At 41.1% G+C, this 21,285-nt stretch overlaps 1 protein-coding gene and 1 long non-coding RNA gene across 2 annotated transcripts in view; both read right to left on the bottom strand.

Annotated features, from left to right (window-relative positions):
• Window positions 1-13,724, bottom strand: part of LOC307186290 — a 153,490-nt gene extending 139,766 nt beyond the window's left edge. Inside the window, exons 1-2 of the long non-coding RNA XR_013828312.1 lie at window positions 13,465-13,724; window positions 11,938-12,064 (exon numbers count right to left, since the gene is read on the bottom strand). This is a non-coding gene — a long non-coding RNA (uncharacterized lncRNA). The remainder of the gene's footprint in view (window positions 1-11,937; window positions 12,065-13,464) is intronic.
• IQCJ (IQ motif containing J) overlaps window positions 1-21,285 on the bottom strand; it is a gene marked incomplete at its 5' end in the record, with an annotated part of 440,976 nt that overhangs the window by 207,630 nt on the left and 212,061 nt on the right. The gene's annotated exons all lie outside the window — the stretch shown is intronic.

Here is a 21,285-nt window from a genome sequence, read left to right as displayed (position 1 = left end):
GTGTTTTCCTGTTACCACAGAGCACCATATAAACGCAGAAAAATAAAACTTCTTTTTATGCCTATGAAACTAACTCCAAACAAAATAACCAACTTCAAAAGTAAGATGAAAGTGTTCTGTAATGTGGTTGAATGCAATGAATGTTTTTACATAGCTCATTATCTGTATATTTACATTAATGCACATTGCATTACATGCCAAAAAAGCACTACTAAATCTTCAGTCATCCTATACATTCAATTTGAAAGCTTCATCAAGTTATTCACATTCAAAGGCAATATCCCTACATCAAACAGGTTACAATATTAGGTGTATTTAAATATTGGAAATGCATAGTGCCTAAATTAAAATCAGTTACACACAGAGCAATACATGAGTATAACGTTAATAGCCAAAACAGGTTTTTAATGGCTTCTAATATAATATGCCCTTTCAAGGAACCATTCGTACATACTGAAATGTATTTTTACTGTACCGCTTTGAGTAATTATGAATTGAACATGGGTGATAAAAATCAGCATTAAAAGTTATGTAAATTCTTTTGGAAATACATATAATCCTCTTAAGTATGCAGCTCTATAAGTGATAAAATATTGGATCTCAAACACCAAAAAGTAAAGTGGTTTTCACACTGATTTTCAAGAATATGCCTTTTTATTGTTACAGTTCAGTAAACTATTTTACCAAAGTTTACAGTCATCTCAACTTCAAAGCAAATCAAAATTAATTTGTTTGTTCTATAATCAATATCATGAAGCAAAAGTCATTAATAGCCAATATAAAATAAGCTATTTACTACCTCATTTTACATATAGTGAGGAACTACAAGAGGGCATTAACACTATCCTAACCTGTTCTACTTAAGTTGATATTTGTTTCCATTTTCAAATATCAATACCTACTGCACACTTAGAAAACTTACTTGTGAAAATATGTCTCATTTAATTTCTCAGAAGACTGCTAATTCAACCTACTTTTGTTTGTGAATTCTGAGTTACTACATTATTTTCTCATCTTCACAACAATTAGTAATTACTGATCTCTCAAAAAGCAAGGACAGGATGCAAAGTAAAATTAATATGAAGACAAGAAAGCAAATTCTACTGTGCAAGTGAGCAATACTCAAGAAAAGTTGTTTATCTTACACATAGCACATTAGAGTCATAATTAGCTCACCACCACAGTTAGAAATATACATACACATTTTTCAAAATAAGTCTTTTAAATAAAGTACTGCAAGCATCTTTCTAGCTTAAGGATTTGAAACAGCAATTAAGTCTGAACCTTAAATCATTTGTCTCTATAACTAGAAGAGCAAGTCCCCAGGATGTAAATCTCACCCAATGAGACAAGGGAAGCTGAATGTATTATTAATTGCTAAATAATTTTTTAATTTTAGAATCTAGCACCCAACACTGGCAAATAAATAATGTGGTTTATGAACCCACACTCTCATGCTGCTTTACTAGAGTTCAATAAACACATGCACATTCTAAACGTACAGTGTGAATGCAATTTCTACAAGCCAGGAAACATAGCAGGACTCGGTGATAGCAAATCTACCCCATCTACTTATTATTCAAGCACTAGTATTTAGAATACCTAAAATGCCTGCTGAACACTGCGGCTCAACGTCCCCGTGGGGTTACTCTGAAGCAGAACCACATCCCTTCCCCTCAGTGATTACTGAGTTTTAAGAAGGCAGGTAACATGGGGTAGAGATTCTCGTGCAGCAGCAAGATAACTCTTCTCTCCAAATTTTCAAAAACCAACACTCCCTATACACACACACACACACACACACACACACACACAAAATCACCTTTTCTTAAGAAAGAAAGGAGGGTTTTTCAAATAGGTGCCTACAACATGCCGTTTGCATAGGGATGAAAAATGTATTTTTCCTCTACTTGCTGCTGTGTAAGATGTTTACAGATCTGATTAGAAAACCTGGATGTACATAAAAAGTCGTGCTTTCAATGAGATTCCTTTAGTGAAATCTGTCTATGCAGACAAGTGTGTACATAAATAATACATATTTATGCAAACATGCCTACATTAACAACACACACACACACACACACACACACACACGTACCTAGACCAATAATTAAGCTTACACGGTCCTCTAAGCCCCCTTTGACATTTTAGCATGCATGTTTTTCAGAAGACAGATTTTTTTAAAATAATAAGCAGCTGCATATAATGCATGCCAAAGTGGCATGTTAGAGGAGCAAATACATTACCAGACGCATTTTGAAGTTTCTGGAACACCTGCAGGTAAAAGGAGCCTGTGAATCGGTTGCTGGCACACGGTATTCCTCTGAATCCCAGAGCTCGGTGTGACTGTGGGGGAATGTGAGGCGAGTGTGAGGCTGGAAACCTTTGAGTTGAGCTCACTCTAGGCATCAGGAAGCCTCAAAGAGGGGAAAGAAAAAGGCAGCCCAACAGACAGCTAGATGAGAAACTTCTGGCACCTCTCCAGCTCAGGAATGAATTCTCTGTAATTTGGAGATGTATAGTGATGGAAATGAAGAGAAACTTGGATTTAGGGGGGAATTTGCTCAGCCATGAAGAAATGGGCAGGTAACAGTCTCTCAGCTCATTTTAAAACAGTCATTCAGGAACAAGACTGAATCAAAAAATTAACAGGCATCCTTTTGCTGAAAAAATAAAAGGCTACTCCCGCCAGCTTCCCAAGATGCCTTTACAAACTTCAAATGGATCATTCCATCAGCTATTTGTTGCACATTTTATTAATCCCAGTGCAGAGGTAAACTGGAAAATCTAATCCCTTTTATGCAGAAAACTGGATTTATTGCTTCCTTTTATAATGCACTTTAGTCATATAAATACATAGATTTACTTAGAGTTCTCGTTTCTTGTGTAAAACCACTACTGTTTGGTCCAGATAAAACGCTGAAAGTCTTGTTTGCAGCTTTTTAAGGAAGTGGAGAAAAAATGTTTTAATACTCAGAAGCCGAGCTGAATACAGATATTTAAATGTAGAGTTTGAAGCAAAGAGAGTATAAAGGAAGCGCCCTGAGCTATTAAGTAGCACATAAGACATACGGTTATACATGAGCATTGAGCAGGCAGGTGGCTCAAGTCTATAAATATATACATAATTAAGGATAGGAAGAAAAGAGCTGTGGCAAATTAAGTTCTTAGAGACAATAGCTGTGATTTTGTTTAGGCTTACAAATAGGCTAATAATTTCTGGGGAGCACATGTGGGCTTCACCTTATCTGAAGAACTCAACTCACGAATAGAGAGCAAGGTTGGAAGCCTCACATGCTGGCAATCTATGTTCAAATGTAATGAGGGGAAGGACGATATTACCATGAAGAATGTTGTCATATTACATTGTGCCTGTGTGGCTTAACTACTCATCCAACCCTGCAAACGGCCATTTGCCTGGACTCAATAGCAAATGCGCTATCGATGGGAGGGTGGAGGTGGGAGGCCAATTTTATTTGTTTTACTACCCCTGCACCGTTGGGAGGCTCCGAGTAAAATGCATGGGCTCAGCGTAGGAGTGATTCTTTTCAAGGCCACATTTATCTATAATAAATTCAAAGTAGAATTAATGATGACCAATTAAGCTATGTATTATTTTAACTCTTGAGGTCAAGGGCAAAAGAGTGTTTATGTTTATTGACAGAGGGTCGACAGCAAGATGGCTGAAGATGGCCAGGCTCAGTAAATACGTACTGACCAAGTAGCTTCCCGGCCTCCTCACATTCCAGGGCCCAGTCCTTTTTGTCTAGATCTTTTCTTATCTCTACAGTGCCATCTGCTTCATCCATCCATTCAACACATGTCTAGTGAATTGGACCCTCCATCTGATGCTGTGGACACTTAAGATGAGACCCTCCCTCAAGGAGCTTACCATCGCCAGGTAGTACCGCAACAGGTCTCAGGAAGGGAGGGGCACATCCAAAGTACTTACAAATACCCAGGCTCACCACAATCCCTTCTGCCATTTTGGATTCACTTTTGGTGGGGAGAGGCAAGCAGAGTTTGTGCACGGGCTTTGGGAAATTATCTCCCCAGGTGATTCTGATGAAGTCCCCTCCTCTACCCCACAGGAGTAAAGGCAATTCAAGACGACTGTTACCAGCCCTCTAGTAATTGAGAGGAGGGTGTCCCATGCACCGCTGCACATACACTCCAGCTACAGAGCCACTCAAGCTAACCTGCCCTCTGTGTCTTTGCTCATTCCCTCCACTGTGGGGAAGGCCCAGACTTAATCAGTGTGCCCTAGAGCCTGGGTCTGCTGGTTCTGAATGGGTCTGGAAGCCAAAGCTAAAGGCAAAAGAGAGCCCAAATATTTTGGTTCGTTCATCTAACCTCTCTGGGACTCTGCTTCCTTATCTGTAGAATGAGAGGGCAGGGCAGGCTTCGAGTCTGCGATTTCCCTGCCTAAGCCAAAACGTATGAGCATGCTCTCTGAGGGAGTCAGCTCTATGCTACACTGGCACCTACACAAGATCAAGCCTGCGGCTGGAACGCAGAATTCTCCACTCTACCATCTCACTGCCTAAAGGTACCTACTCGGCAAATCAAATTTCACGAGGGTGAATCTTCAGCCTGAGGAGCTGGGGACCCAGCATCGTACACTTTTCCTTCTCCGTGGGTGGAACACTGAGGAATTCAGAGCACGGAAACAAACACGTTATCTTCTGGCTCTCTCCCTCCTTGCCTCAGCAACTGCCTCAGCTCCGCTCCAGACGCCCTAGTGAGTGGGGATTCCTGGAACCTTCAGGCAGAGTGGTCACACAGCCAGAAGCCAGGCTGCCACCTGGCCCCCTACCTCCATGGCTGATCCCCTTCTAATGAGTGTGCGGGCTTGAGGAACTGGGCTTAGGGCTATCCAGAACAGCTCCTCCAGGCTCTGCTCCTAACCTCTGGTGGTGGAGGAGTACCCCAGGTCACTCTTCAGAGCTATAAGAAGAGAACAGCCACACCACCCTCAGTTGGCCAGCTTGGCCAGCCTGCCTGCCCACCTCACCCCTCCTTGATTTTCAGCACAGGCTCACTCTATGTCCCACAAGCCCACCCACGGTGACAATAAGAATAGCTCAAGGGGGAGGGCTCACTCAGCCTCTTCTCCCCACTGACGGCTCTGAGCTCAGCAACACCTGCATTCACTCAGGAAGAAACCAACAGTGGCAGGTATTTTGAAGACAAAGCTCATGTGACCAACTAAAATATAAACTTCTTCATGTAACAATTCTACTTAAAATTAAACGTTTTCTATCTCCTCTAGTTCTCTAGCTAAGAAAATCAGAAAAGCTTGGCCTTAAAGCACAAAGAGAAGGAAAAGCACAAATGTTCGAAGACGGCAGCACTGCAGAGAAGCTGGAGACCCAGACCTGAGTTTGAAGACAAGATTCTCTACTCGGTAGGTCTTTGGGTAAGCCATTCAAGTTCCTTCACACTGCTTCCTCCTTTGTAAAAGAAAAAATACCTACCTGATCAAGTTATTTCTAGAGTTAAAATTTTAAAAGTGCTGGGTGCATCATAAGTTACTTAAGAAACAGTAACTCACATTATAATAAACAAAAGTGTCCAGTCACCTTCAATACCCCCATTAACCTGTGGGGACAGGGACTATGTCTTAGTCATCTGCCTCATCCCTAGTTTGCCATGTGCCTCCTCACCCATTACACAAGTTTTCTTTGAGCATCAACCACTCCCATATTCCCAGGTAGGTGCCAGGAACACGGCAGTGGACAAGACACAGGTGGCTCCTGCCCTCATGTGGCTCACAGTCCAGTGAGGAAGATGAAAATTAAGTGGTAACTAAAATATATAAGTTAAATTAAGTGCTAATTAAAATATATGCCTGCTCAAGCTGCCATAACAAATATCATAGACGGAGTGGCTTAAACGTTACAGATCTGGAGTCGAGGAAGTCTGATATCAAGGTGCCTAAAGGTCTGGTTCCTGGTGAGAGCCCTCTTTCTGGCGTGCAGACAGCTGTAGCCTGGTGTCTCTTCCTCTTCTTACAAGGACACTAATTCCATCATGGGGGCTCCACCCTCATGACATCATCTAAACCTAATCACCTCTCAAGAGTCCTACCTCCAAATACCATCACACTGAGGGCTGGGACTTCAACATATGAATTTTTAAAAGACACAGTCAATCCATAATATATAAATGAATTAACTAGTTAATTAATGACGATCTTTTTAGTTTTATTTTTTGTTTATAATAGCCCAGACAGTGTCAAGGGCACAAATGGAAGAAAATTTGTGACTGCTTCCAATAATCACCTTCAAACTGGGGTATCAGGGCTGATGGGCTGGCCCTCATCAAGTAACAGGTTTCTCCCCAGGAGCTGTCCCCGGAGACCCATCAGACTAGCTAGCCCAGGCGGCCCTTTGATCTGTCCTCATCGGCCCTTCCATCCCACCAGCAAAACGTTCTGGTTCCCGGCCTCATTGTTTTACATCCAAGCTGTCTGAAATGCAATAACGTTTTTTTAAAGAGCAGCCATGATTTTAGAGTTCCAGGGATCCAGCCAAGGAGATTTTCCTAAAAGAGAAGCAATATCTGTTTTTGGAGACAGAACATTTCATAACAGAGATCTCATATATTTCAATGAGTGATAAGTAGCAACATGTACTGAACGCTCACAGGAACCAGACCGCAGAGTGCATGCGTGTGCACGTGTGCGTGTGTGTGCACGCGTGTGCGTGTTTAACGCTCATCCTGCCTAATGAGGACAAAGTCAGGGAGACAAATGCACTCTAGTTACTTAAACCATTCAGATATTTAAGGCAGACAGTTAATGGAACAACATTAGAGCCTGTCTCTTAAGGGCAGGAGATTACGTTCTGTTCTCCCTGATGATTCCCTTTGATTTAAAAGGCTTTGGCTACAACACTCCCTGCAAGCAGCACTAGGTAAGAATTCAACCTCTGCAAGTGCTGGTCAGCAGATGTCTACATACACCTAATCCAGGGAGAGACCACATGGGATACTGCAATTCCACACAACTCATGCTCAGTGGCAAAGGAATTTAAAATAGAATGAGGCCCCAATATCATAACTGTGAGTTTGGCAAGATTATTCCACCTGTGAGTTTCGTTTTGTAAATTCATGCTTGCTGCATGGAAAATCTCTGATAATCTCCACCCATCAAGACAGTCAGGGGCTATAGAAAGTGAGCTCCAAAGCCACACAGCTTCTTCCATGAACCTGAAAAGCCCGGAGTGTGGGCAGGGGTGCACCCGTGTCCATCTGGGGCCCATCTGGGGTCCTTAGATACTGTGAAACTGAGGCATCAGTGGAAGACGTGTTAGGAGCTGGCAGTCCACCTCAGGCAGAAGGGCTGGAGGCTTGGAGGCTTCTTATGTCTACCCATCCCCAGAGATGTGACACTGCCATGGGGCCAGCAACCACAGATGGTGCTCTGCACAGACAGGCAGGGACAGACCGCCACGGGTCTGCAGGAAGCCCCAGCCAGGACACAGGCTGGGCACCATTACTGAGCCTGTGGACGTGCAACAGGAAGCTGGGGGGGAGGGGTGGTATTAGTCCCATTTTCCTAACCTTATGGGTGTTATTTCTCTGGATCAAATGGCAAAGGATAAGGAGGTGGTTTTACGAGAAGGTAACAGTGCCATGCTAGATAGACATCTCAACCCTAAACCCTTACTCACCTGAGAAAAAATTGATATGATTTCTCTGCCTCTGGTAAACCATCAACAATTAGGCTGAATTACCCCCAACCTGGCTTTTTACATTGATTCCAGCTGGTGATAATAGGTATAAAATCACAATATAATACACACGCACATGTAATTCTGTATTTATCGCTATATATTTTGCTGTAAGACAAATATATTGTATTCCTTAAGTGACAATACTTTCAAGCTCCAAAAGGCTAGCCAGTGGAAGAAAATGAGAACAATGTACAAGCACCACCCACAGAAGTTCAAGGGATAGAAAGTGAGTGACTAGGAGTCAATTAACCAACTCAGAATAAAGCAGTGACATCTTTGAGAGTCACTCATTCTCAAAATGTGCAGAGTATGGGGGGTTGATCCTCACTCCGAGGGAAATGGGTCCAAGTAGGGGACAAGTACTGGACCAGGAGTCAGAAGATCCAGGGTCTCAGTTGCTGCTCCATCACCTAGCACTGTGACCTTAGCCTCAGATCTCCCAGCAGTGCAGTGGGGATTATGTCTGCCCTGCCTACTCTATAGCATTGATGTATGGAAAACACCACTATGTATATTAATTTGTATATCAACTGAAAAACAGTATACAAACGTACTGTGGTCTTACTGCCCTACCTCAGCCCAAGGCATCAGAGTACCACTCGTAAATCATTACTGTTCTGTCCACATACGTCTTAGCAAAGGGAGAAAATTCCTATAAGAACCTGAAGAGGGAGTCAGTGTACAGAGGATTAAGCCATATGAAAGAGAGAGGCAAGAAAATCAAACTTCCCCCCATGCCTAACAATCCAGCCCAGTCAGGGGTAGTGCACTACAATTAAGTGTTAGGCTTCCAAAGAGCCCTGCAGATTGACTATCGAAGTTTCTGCTCAACTGAACTGAAACTTTGCAAAGTGGCCACCACTAAGACTCACCAAGGAATTCCTCATATAGACAGTAGTCGATGTCAATTAACCTTTGTGAACATGAAAAATAAATGCAAAGGTTGAGGAATTAACAAGGAGACAAGCACAGATGCCAGACACAAGCATGATGTTACTGTAAATGCTACAATCACATGGTGGTTAACTTTAGTATACTAGAAATGGCTCTCGTGACAAAAGATCTTTTCTAAAAATGGAAGTACATTAAAAGTAGGGGCGGGGCCTAATCTATATTTTCCCCTATAGCACTCTGATTAGTGCCACATCTGCACTGGGAGTGCAAATATTTATTGAAGATACCATATTGGTGCCTTCTGAATGAACGCTTGAAGAATCAGTAAATATACTGCATTCAGCTGTGTATCATTCAACTTCCTTAATTGAAGATTCAAGCAAAATTAATTAAATTCATAGGTTATGAAAACATCTTTTCCCCTTAGAGGGAAAAAAGGATTTATGGAGTATAGAACAGAGTGACAACAACATCACTTGAGTCCAATAGCAGCCCCAGGGCAACAATGCAGTTGGAAGCTGCCCCCGCCTCCCCTTGGCCTACCCCCCTTCTCTTCACATCCCTACTTCCAACCAGCAACACGGGGGGCCTCACAGGCATATATTGATATGTTGAAACTCAGAAGACAAGTGCAAGTTCTGTTCAGACCACCCCTGTCCCATGGCCCAAAACACCCCCACTACACACCCCTTGCGCTTAGATATGTGCACACTAGTTATGCAGTCCTGCCCGTAAGATACTGGACCAAAGGCAGAGGTCTTCATGAGCTCTAGAAATCACCTTGGGGTCATTTAGGTAGGGATTTCTGGAGTCTGGTTATGGAACCATGTTCTAAAAAAGGGGACCAGAGACTCCAGGTGGGTATGTCCCCTGGGTTCCTCACTCCTTCACCTAACAGGAAAGGACACCACCAGAGAAGGACACAAGTCAAGCCTTCTAAGACTCAGGGCAAGGACTCCAGTCGCCCAGATCCAAGGAGGTAATCCTTGAGCCCATCACCCTTCCAGCTAAACTCTCTTCTCCCTGTGATTCCCTTAATGGTAAACTTGATGAATAAGTAATCTACATCCACGGTTCATTTATTCATCAGCCTTTTTTTTGTTAAAGCCTTTAATTTTGCAACTTCTCTCATTATAATCTGTGTCCTCACTACCCAGTATAATTATTTTCTCTAAGAACATTCACAACATTCTTCTTTTCAAATTCAATCACACCTGGAAGGTTCCCCTACCACCAATGCACTCTCTTTTAACTGCTAACATCATTCTCCACCTGGACCCTCTCTAGCCTTGTTCTGCCCCTGTGCCCCTTTCACGCTACTTTCATCTGTTCCCTCTGCAACTACTTTAATTTCCCTTCCTCTATATCAATTCACTGGAGGTTAAGTACTGCTCTGGACAAAGTATCCTTCCAACTCAACACGTAGATGTTCATCTTTTCCCATGGTCAGCTGATCCCAAATGGACTTGTTCAATTTTCATCAACCCAGAATGCTTCTCTCTCCCTTTGCAGCAAACCAAATCTCTTTTTTGTTTTTAAACACTTGAAGCTCATCTTTTCTATGAAACATCTCCACATTAAGTCCACTCAGACCTAACCCCTCCAGATAATATATAATGATGCGAAAGCTGAGGGTCTATCTCTGAATGGGTATCATGGAGGAGCACACAGAGATGGTAAAGCAGGTTCTTCTTATTTGCCAAGCCTAACTGTCTGTTATTACCTATATTCCCACAGTCATGTTTCTCACAATTTGATGTACACAGGAATCATTCCGGGATCTTATTAAAATGCAGATTCTGATACAGTAGAGAGCTGTATTGCAAAATTTTCTGAGAATGAGTTCAGATTTAGAAGGAGAGAGTGACATGATTGATTAGTACTGTCTGCCATGAGCATGGGAAGACAATGGCAACACTGATCAAATGATCAGTGATTCATTGATTCAATGATTTATTCAACAAAGATTCACTGAGCATCAACTATGTGTCAGGCACTATGAACACAGACAGAGGAAGTCCCTATGCCCATGGAATTTACATTCTATTAGGATAGAAAGACAATTAAAAAGCAAACAAATAAGCAAGATAATTTTATATAGTGGTAAGGGCTGTGAAGGCTATAAAGGCAACGAACAGGTGATGCATAGAGAGGAACTGAAGAGGGCTGCTTCCAACCAAGTGGTCAAGGAAAGCCTTTCCACTGAGGTGATGGCTGGGCTGAGGCTTAACAAATAGAAACAACTCAGACATTTGCTTACTAAGAGAAGAGCCTCTCATCAGTGGGAACAGACAAAGCAACTGCCCAGAGTCAGGAACTGGATGAGAGTGCCGCATATCTGCCATCCTCAGATAGTGAAAAAAAAAGGCATTGACTTTGTATTCAGCTAAGTATGTGTTCTAATCCCAATCGTCTCATAATGGACAAGTTATTTAACTTATTTTCTGTTAAAAATGTTTATTTCTTCCTGTCTATCAGAAGCTTTCCTAAATGTCAGAGATACAATGGTGAATAAGGCAGATGTGATTCTACCCTCATGAAGCTTCCATTCCAGCCCTCTTAACCTGTTTCCTCAGCTATAAAATGGGTAAAATAATACTGACTTTGCAGAGTCATCAAATGAAAAAAAGTTTTGAAAATTTTAGTATACAATACTTAATAAGTACTCAGTAATTACTAGAACCCCTATCTTCCCTTACATTTTTGGTAATATAATGTTGACAAAGTTTATATGCCTTTTGCATATTTAAGATCGATTTTTTAATCTGTTATATTCTTTCCCTTAGCTTATAAATTCTCAAATTTAGGGAACATAATCTTTCATAACAGTTTGGCACCTTGGAGACTCTTCACACAATTCTTCAACAAATATTTTACTGAGTTCCAAATAAATAAATATTGATCATTGTTTGGTAATTGTGTTATAAGGTAAAACAGAGCAAGATAAGAGGGGAAAAGAGCAATGGAGGAGGGGAAATGTTATTAGACTGGCCAGGGAGGCCTCACTTGTAAGATCACATTTAGGCTGAACTGAGGAGGGAGTGAAAGCCATGTGAATTTCTGAGAAAAGAGTTTTCAAGCCGAGGAAACAGCAAGCGCAGAAGGCCCGAGTGTTCAGTGGGTTTGGGGAAGAGCAAGGAGGCCAGTGTGGCAAATTCCTTCATTTTATAAAAGAGGAAATTGAGGGCTAGAGAAATAATTTTGGCAGACCCAAGTGTACCAGTTAATTTTAGCTGCTGTAACAAAATGACCAAATACTCAAACTCAAGAGAAGTATATGTCTTGCTTATGTAAATTACAATACCAGTATTCCAGAGCAGCAGGGGAATCTCCTCCAACCAGTGACTCAGAGACCAAGGCTCCTTCCATATTGTCTTTGCCATCTTTAATACCACGTTTGCAGGCTCGTTTGGGGTGTCAATCTCTGGTGTCTGATAGGAAGAGATTATAGAGGATCACATATAAGAGGTTAATAATACACCAGCCTAGAAGTGGTACACATCAATTCCACAAACACTCATCCGCTATCATTTAGTTACTTGACCACTACTGACCACAAAGGAGACTGGAATATGTAATCTAGCAGGAAGATGAGAAAAAAGGATTTGGTGAGCAGCTAGCCAGGCTCTACCGGACAAATCACCTTCCTCCTAGCCCTTTACTTTCTTCCTTTGCAAACACGTGCGTGAAAATACACACGTGTGGGTGAAAATAATGTTCTCTATAAAGTGGTCTCTATCTTAGTGATAGTTGGTGCTAATAATAATGAGACACGAGATAAAAGAATTTCTAGTTATCTGCTACCAGCCAAAACACATTCCACTGTCAAGTAGTTTAATCTTACTGAGATGAGAACACTGGAGAAAGAGAGATACTTATAATGGAGTGAAGAGATATGTTGTGATGGGGAAGGAAGACTGCATAGAGAGAAAATCTATTCGTTAACACACTTCACCTCCACCGGTTCACAAGATTTAGCTGCAACTTGACAACCAGTTGTTCTCTGAATTTTCTCACTCTATCATTCACATCAGCAAGATTGTTGTGAGGATCATGTAGAGATTACATATGTAAATATAAAACTGAGGTATCACTGTTGTTATAAAATGCAATTATAAATAATGGAAAGAAAATATCAGTGTTAGGGAGGCAAGAAATTAAGAGTCATACAATAGAATTGGGTTATTCTACAGAAAGTCTTTTTCAACATCAGAAATGGTCCAATTAAAACTTTCAAAAGCAATACATATCTAAGAAAAACATGGGGGAAGATAGCGGAAGAGTAAGACGCGTAGATCACCTTCCTCCCCACAGACACACCAGAAATACATCTACATGTGGAACAACTCCTACAGAACACCTACTGAACGCTGGCAGAAGACCTCAGACCTCCCAAAAGCCAAGAAACCCCCCCCCCCCCCACGTACCTCGGTAGGGCAAAAGAAAAAAGAATAAACAGAGACAAAAGGATAGGGACAGGACCTGCACCAGTAGGAGGGAGCTGTGAAGGAGGAAAAGTTTCCACACACTAGGAAGCCCCTTCGCAGGCGGAGACTGCGGGTGGCGGAAGGGGAAAGCTTCGGAGCTGCAGGGGTGCGGCAGGCAAAGCGGAGAGATTCGGTGCCGACCAGCACTCACAAGCCCGAGAGGCCTGTCTGCTCCCCCGCCGGGGCGGGCAGGGCTGGGAGCTGAGGCTCGGGCTTCGATTGGAGCGCAGGGAGAGGACTGGGGTTGGCAGCGTGAACACAGGGGGTTACTGCGCCACGGCTGGCTGGGAGGGAGCCCGGGGAAAAGTCTGGACCTGCCGAAGAGGCAAGAGACTTTTTCTTACCTCTTTGTTTCCTGGTGCGCGAGGAGAGAGGATTAAGAGCGCTGCTTAAAGGAGCTCCAGAGACGGGCGCGAGCCGCGGCTAAAAGCGCAGACCCCAGAGACGGGCATGAGATGCTAAGGCCGCTGCTGCCACCACAAAGAAGCCTGTGTGTGAGCACAGGTCACTATCCACACCCCCTTTCCGGGAAGCCTGTCCAGCCCGCCACTGCCAGGGTCCCGGGATCCAGGAACAACTCCCCCGGGAGAACGCACAGCGGCGCCTCAGGCTGGTGCAACGTTACGCCGGCCTCTGCCGCCGCAGGCCCGCCCCGCACGCACGCCGTGCCCCTCCCTCCGCCCCAACCTGAGTGAGCCAGATTCCCCGAATCAGCGGCTCCTTTAACCCCGTCCTGTCTGGGTGAAGAACAGACGCACTCTGGCGACCTACACGCAGAGGCGAGGCCAAAGCCAAAGCTGAGCCCCTGGGAGGGGTGAGAACAAAGAAGAGAAAGGGAAATCTCTCCCAGCAGCCTCAGAAGCAGTGGATTAAAGCTCCACTATCAACTAGATGTACCCTGCATCTGTGGAATACATGAATAGACAACGAATCATCCCAAGTTAAAGAGGTGGACTTTGAAAGCAAGATTTTTGATTTTTTCCCTTTTTCCTCTTTTTCTGAGTGTGTATGTGTATGCTTCTGTGTGAGATTTTGTCTGTATAGCTTTGCTTCCACAATTTCTCCTAGGGTTCTATCCGTCCGTTTTTTTTTTTTTTCTCTTAATAATTATTTTTTTATTTTAATAACTATTATATTTTATCTTATTTTATTTTACTTTATCTTTTCTTTCTTTTTTCCTTCCTTCCCTCCTTCCTTCCTTCCTTCCTCCCTCCCTCTCTTCTTATCTTCCTTCCTTTTCTTCCTTTCTTTCTTTCTTTCTTTTCTACTTCTACTAATTCTTTCTTTCTACTTTTTCTCCCTTTTATTCTGAACCGTGTGGATGAAAGGCTCTTGGTGCTGCAGCCAGAAGTCAGTGCGGTGCCTCTGAGGTGGGAGAGCCAACTTCAGGACACTGGTCTTCAAGAGACCTCCCAGCTCCACATAATATCAAACGGCGAACATCTCCCAGAGATCTCCATCTCAACACAGGCGCCCAGCTTCACTCAACGGCCAGCAAGCTACAGTGCTGGACATGCTATGCCAAACAACTAGCAAGACAGGAACACAACCCCACCCATTAGCAGAGAGGCTGCCTAAAATCATAATAACTCCACAGACACCCCAAAACACACCACCAGACATGGACCTGCCCACCAGAAAGACAAGATCCAGTCTCATCCACCAGAACACAGGCACTAGTCCCCTCCACCAGGAAGGCTACACAACCCACTGAACCAACCTTAGCCACTGGGGACAGACACCAAAAACAATGGGAACTATGAACCTGCAGGCTGCAAAAAGGAGACCCCAAACACAGTAAGATAAGCAAAATGAGAAGACAGAAAAACACAGCAGATGAAGGAGCAAGATAAATACCCACCAGACCTGACAAATGAAGAGGAAATAGGCAGTCTACCTGAAAAAGAATTCAGAATAATGATAGTAAAGATGATCCAAAATCTGGGAAATAGAATAGACAAAATGCAGGAAACATTTAACAAGGACCTAGAAGAACTAAAGATGAAACAAACAATGATGAACAACACAATAAATGAAATTTAAAATACTCTAGATGGGATCAATAGCAGAATAACTGAGGCAGAAGAATGGATAAGTGACCTGGAAGATAAAATAGTGGAAATAACTACTGCAGAGCAGAATAAAGAAACAAGAATGAAAAGAACTGAGGACAGTCCCAGAGACCTCTGCGACAACATTAAACGCACCAACATTCGAATTATAGGGGTTCCAGAAGAAGAGAAAAAGAAAGGGACTGAGAAAATATTTGAAGAGATTATAGTTCAAAACTTCCCTAATATGGGAAAGGAAATAGTTAATCAAGTCCAGGAAGCAGAGAGAGTTCCATACAGGATAAATCCAAGGAGAAATACGCCAAGACACATATTAATCAAACTATCAAAAATTAAATACAAAGAAAACATATTAAAAGCAGCAATGGAAAAAACAACAAATAACACACAAGGGAAGCCCCATAAGGTTAACAGCTAATCTTTCAGCAGAAACTCTGCAAGCCAGAAGGGACTGGCAGGACATATATAAAGTGATGAAGGAGAAAAACCTGCAACCAAGATTACTCTACCCAGCAAGGATCTCATTCAGATTTGATGGAGAAATTAAAACCTTTACAGACAAGCAAAAGCTGAGAGAGTTCAGCACCACCAAACTGGCTCTACAACAACTGCTAAAGGAACTTCTCTAGGCAAGAAACACAAGAGAAGGAAAAGACCTACAATAATGAGCCCAAAACAATTAAGAAAATGGAATAGGAACATACATATTGATAATTACCTTAAATGTAAATGGACTAAATGCTCCCACCAAAAGACACAGATTGGCTGAAAGGATACAAAAACAAGACCCATATATTTGCTGTCTACAAGAGACCCACTTCAGACCTAGAGACACATACAGACTGAAACTAAGGAGATGGAAAAAGATATTTCATGCAAATGGAAACCAAAACAAAGCTGGAGTAGCAATTCTCATATCAGACAAAATAGACTTTAAAATAAAGACTATTAGAAGAGACAAAGAAGGACACTACATAATGATCAAGGGATCGATCCAAGAAGAAGATATAACAATTGTAAATATTTATGCACCCAACATAGGAGCACCTCAATACATAAGGCAAATACTAACAGCTATAAAAGGGGAAATCGACAGTAACACATTCATAGTAGGGGACTTTAACACCCCACTTTCACCAATGGAAAGATCATCCAAAATGAAAATAAACAAGGAAACACAAGCTTTAAATGATACATTAAACAAGATGGGCTTAATTGTTATTTATAGGACATTCCATCCAAAAACAACAGAATACACATTCTTCTCAAGTGCTCATGGAACATTCTCCAGGATAGATCATATCTTGGGCCTCAAATCAAGCGTTGGTAAATTTAAGAAAATTGAACTTGTATCAAGTATCTTTTCAGACCACAACGCTATGAGACTAGATATCAATTACAGGAAAAGATCTGTAAAAAATACAAACACATGGAGGCTAAACAATACACTGCTTAATAACGATGTGATCCCTGAAGAAATCAAAGAGGAAATCAGAAAATACCTAGAAACAAATGACAATGGAGACACGATGACCCAAAATCTATGGGATGCAGCAAAAGCCGTTCTAAGAGGGAAGTCTATAGCAATACAAGCCTATCTTAAAAAACAGGAAACATCTCAAATAAACGACCTAACCTTGCACCTAAAGCAATTAGAGAAAGAAGAACAAAAAAACCCCCCAAAGTTTCAAGAAGGAAAGAAATCATAAAAATCAGATCAGAAATAAATGAAAAAGAAATGAAGGAAACGATAGCAAAGATCAATAAAACTAAAAGCTGGTTCTTTGAGAAGATAAACAAAATTGATAAACCATTAGCCAGACTCATCAAGAAAAAAGGGAGAAGACTCAAATCAATAGAATTAGAAATGAAAAGGAGAAGTAACAACTGACAATGCAGAAATACAAAAGATCATGAGAGATTACTACAAGCAACTCTATGCCAATAAAATGGACAACCTGGAAGAAATGGACAAATTCTTAGAAATGCATAACCTGCCAAGACTGAATCAGGGAGAAATAGAAAATATGAACAGACCAATCACAAGCACTGACATTGAAACTGTGATTAAAAATCTTCCAACAAACAAAAGTCCAGGACCAGATGGCTTCAAAGGCGAATTCTATCAAACATTTAGAGAATAGCTAACACCTATCCTTCTCAAACTCTTCCAAAATATAGCAGAGGGAGGAACACTCCCAAATTCATTCTACAAGGCCACCATCACCCTGATACCAAAACCAGACAAGGATGCCACAAAGAAAGAAAACTACAGGCCAATATCACTGATGAACATAGATGCAAAAATCCTCAACAAAATACTAGCAAACAGAATCCAAGAGCACATTTAACAGATCATACACCATGATCAAGTGGGGTTTATTCCAGGAATGCAAGGATTCTTCAATATATGCAAATCAATCAACATGATACACCATATTAACAAATTGAAGGAGAAAAACCATATGATCATCTCAATAGATGCAGAGAAAGCTTTTGACAAAATTCAACACCCATTTATGATAAAAACCCTGCAGAAAGTAGGCATAGAGGGAACTTTGCTTAACATAATAAAGGCCATATATGACAAACCCACAGCCAACATCGTCCTCAATGGTGAAAAACTGAAACCATTTCCACTAAGATCAGGAACAAGACAAGGTTGCCCACTCTCACCACTCTTATTCAACATAGTTTTGGAAGTTTTAGCGACAGCAATCAGAGAAGAAAAGGAAATAAAAGGAATCCAAATAGGAAAAGAAGAAGTAAAGCTGTCACTGTTTGCAGATGGCATGATACTATACATAGAGAATCCTAAAGATGCTACCAGAAAACTACTAGAGCTAATCAATGAATTTGGTAAAGTAGCAGGATACAAAATTAATGCACAGAAATCTCTGGCATTCCTATATACTAATAATGAAAAATCTGAAATGGAAATCAAGAAAACACTCCCATTTACCATTGCAACAAAAAAAATAAATAAAATATCTAGGAATAAACCTACCTAAGGAGACAAAAGACCTGTATGCAGAAAATTATAAGACACTGATGAAAGAAATTAAAGATGATACAGATAGATGGAGAGATATACCATGTTCTTGGATTGGAAGAATCAACATTGTGAAAATGACTCTACTACCCAAAGCCATCTACAGATTCAATGTAATCCCTATCAAACTACCACTGGCATTTTTCACAGAACTAGAACAAAAACTTTTACAATTTGTATGGAAACACAAAAGACCCCGAACAGCCAAAGCAATCTTGAGAACGAAAAATGGAGCTGGAGGAATCAGGCTCCCTGACTGTAGACTATAATACAATGCTACAGTAATCAAGACAGTATGGTACTGGCACAAAAACAGAAATATAGATCAATGGAACAGGATAGAAAGCCCAGAGATAAACCCACGCACATATGGTCACCTTATCTTTGATAAAGGTGGCAGGAATGTACAGTGGAGAAAGGACAGCCTCTTCAATAAGCGGTGCTGGGAAAACTGGACAGGTATATGTAAAAGTACGAGATTAGATCACTCCCTAACACCATACACAAAAATAAGCTCAAAATGGATTAAAGCCCTAAATGTAAGGCCAGAAACTATCAAACTCTTAGAGGAAAACATAGGCAGAACACTCTATGACATAAATCACAGCAAGATCCTTTTTGGCCCACATCCTAGAGAAAAGGAAATAAAAACAGAAATAAACAAATGGGACCTAATGAAACTTCAAAACTTTTGCACAGCCAAGGAAACCATAAACAAGACCAAAAGACAACCCTCAGAATGGGAGAAAATATTTGCAAATGAAGCAACTGACAAAGGATTAATCTCCAAAATTTATAAGCAGCCCATGCAGCTCAATAACAAAAAAACCAAACAACCCAATCCAAAAATGGGCAGAAGACCTAAATAGGCATTTCTCCAAAGAAGATATACAGACTGCCAACAAACACAGGAAAGAATGCTCAACATCACTAATCATTAGAGAAATGCAAATCAAAACTACAATAAGATATCATCTCACACCAGTCAGAATGGCCATCATCAAAAAATCTAGAAACAATAAATGCTGGAGAGGGTGTGGAGAAACGGGAACCCTCTTGCACTGTTGGTGGGAATGTAAATTGATATAGCCACTGTGGAGAACAGTATGGAGGTTCCTTAAAAAACTACAAATAGAACTACCATATGACCCAGCAATCCCACTACTGGGCATATACCCTGAGAAAACCATAATTCAAAAAGAGTCATGTACCAAAATGTTCATTGCAGCTCTATTTACAATAGCCCGGAGATGGAAACAACCTAAGTGTCCATCATTGGATGAATGAATCAAGAAGATGTGGCACATATATACAATGGAATATTACTCAGCCATAAAAAGGAGCGAAATTGAGCTATTTGTAATGAGGTGGATAGACCTAGAGTCTGTCATACAGAGTGAAGTAAGTCAGAAAGAGAGAGACAAATACCGTATGCTAACACATATATATGGAATTTAAGGAAGAAAAATGTCATGAAGAACCTAGGGGTAAGACAGGAATAAAGACACAGACCTACTAGAGAATGGACTTGAGGACATGGGGAGGGGGAAGGGTAAGCTATGACAAAGCAAGAGAGAGGCATGGACATATATACACTACCAAACGTAAGGTAGATAGCTAGTGGGAAGCAGCCACATAGCACAGGGAGGTCAGCTCAGTGCTTTGTGAACGCCTGGAGGGGTGGGATAGGGAGGGTGGGACGGAGGGAGACGCAAGAGGGAGGAGATATGGGAATGTATGTATATATATAACTGATTCATTTTGTTGTAAAGCAGAAACTAACACACCATTGTAAACCAATTATACTCCAATAAAAATGTTAAAAAAAAAAAAAAGAAAAACATGATTACCAGGGAATAAGTCAGGATGTAAATAATTACTAATGTACAAAGTCCTTGCTTTGAAAACTCCACCCTTTCTTAAAGTAACAAGGCAAAAAAAGCCTTTTTAAAAAAATAGTCTTCTTTAGTTTTAAATTTCTTAGGATAGGCTAAAATTATATAATTAAAGTCAAATGAACCCATCCTATACAGACATTCACAATTTGAGATGAATGAAGTGGTCCTTTGACAGAAAATATAAATTAAAATAAGGTTGAATTTTATTTAATGCTCATTAATGACTAGAAAACACCATGTAAATTAAATCTACCACTGATTTTAAATTGAGTCATGCAGGTAACAACTTGAAAAACCCCTGATAAAGTCATAAAAAGATTAAGATAACCTATAGCAAAAAATTAGGAAAGTGCCTATCAACTTGGAAAAAATAGTAAGAGCTGAGTCATATCATTTCATTTAATAAGTCTTTACTGAGCACTCACCATGAGCACTTTATGCTGACCACCTCCTGAATATAACCCTATTAGCCCCAGATTTCTGAAAATAGTCATAATTCCCCAAATCTCAGCATGAATTTTATAACCTTACTTGCATCTGGCACCAAAATTTTGCCTTCCATAAGGACAGGTTAACGATGACGTGGAGAACCGCCATGGCTTTGGGGGCATGCTTGACGGAGTTAAGTGGTAACCGGTAATATACGGCCATGCGGTACACACGACACAAAGACAGAGATCCTTTGTCAGAACTCATTATAATTATTTCCTGTTCCACTGATTTGCCCATTAATCATTGATCATGTGCTGCCTCTGACATTTCCTGTCTGGTCAATCTGTATTAATATACTATTCTTTTGCTGGTTTAATTTCTTCATCTTGCCTCTCTGAAAAGAGAAACCATATATAAAATGTTTTGACTTATTTGAAAGCACTTTTGCACGCACACATAGGTGCCAAATTGTAATATCTGTTGATGTAATGATTGAATTCAGAATCTGTGAATCTTTTTAGATTAGGCCAGAACAAATTAAAAGTAAATCCAAGGTAGAATAGTCTTCTCCCTATAACTGAGGACCTGAAGCCTCTATTGCACGTGTTGAGGTTTTTATCAGTAATTATAGGAAAAGCTTTGAGTAGAAGGAAATACAGGGATAATGTGAAGAGAATGGACTGGGGGAGGGAAGGAAAGAGCAGTGGATTG

Source organism: Stenella coeruleoalba (assembly GCF_951394435.1).
Source record: "Stenella coeruleoalba genome assembly, chromosome: 5".
In the NCBI taxonomy this organism is placed as follows: domain Eukaryota; kingdom Metazoa; phylum Chordata; class Mammalia; order Artiodactyla; family Delphinidae; genus Stenella; species Stenella coeruleoalba.
This window is presented reverse-complemented; position numbering and strand designations above follow the sequence as displayed.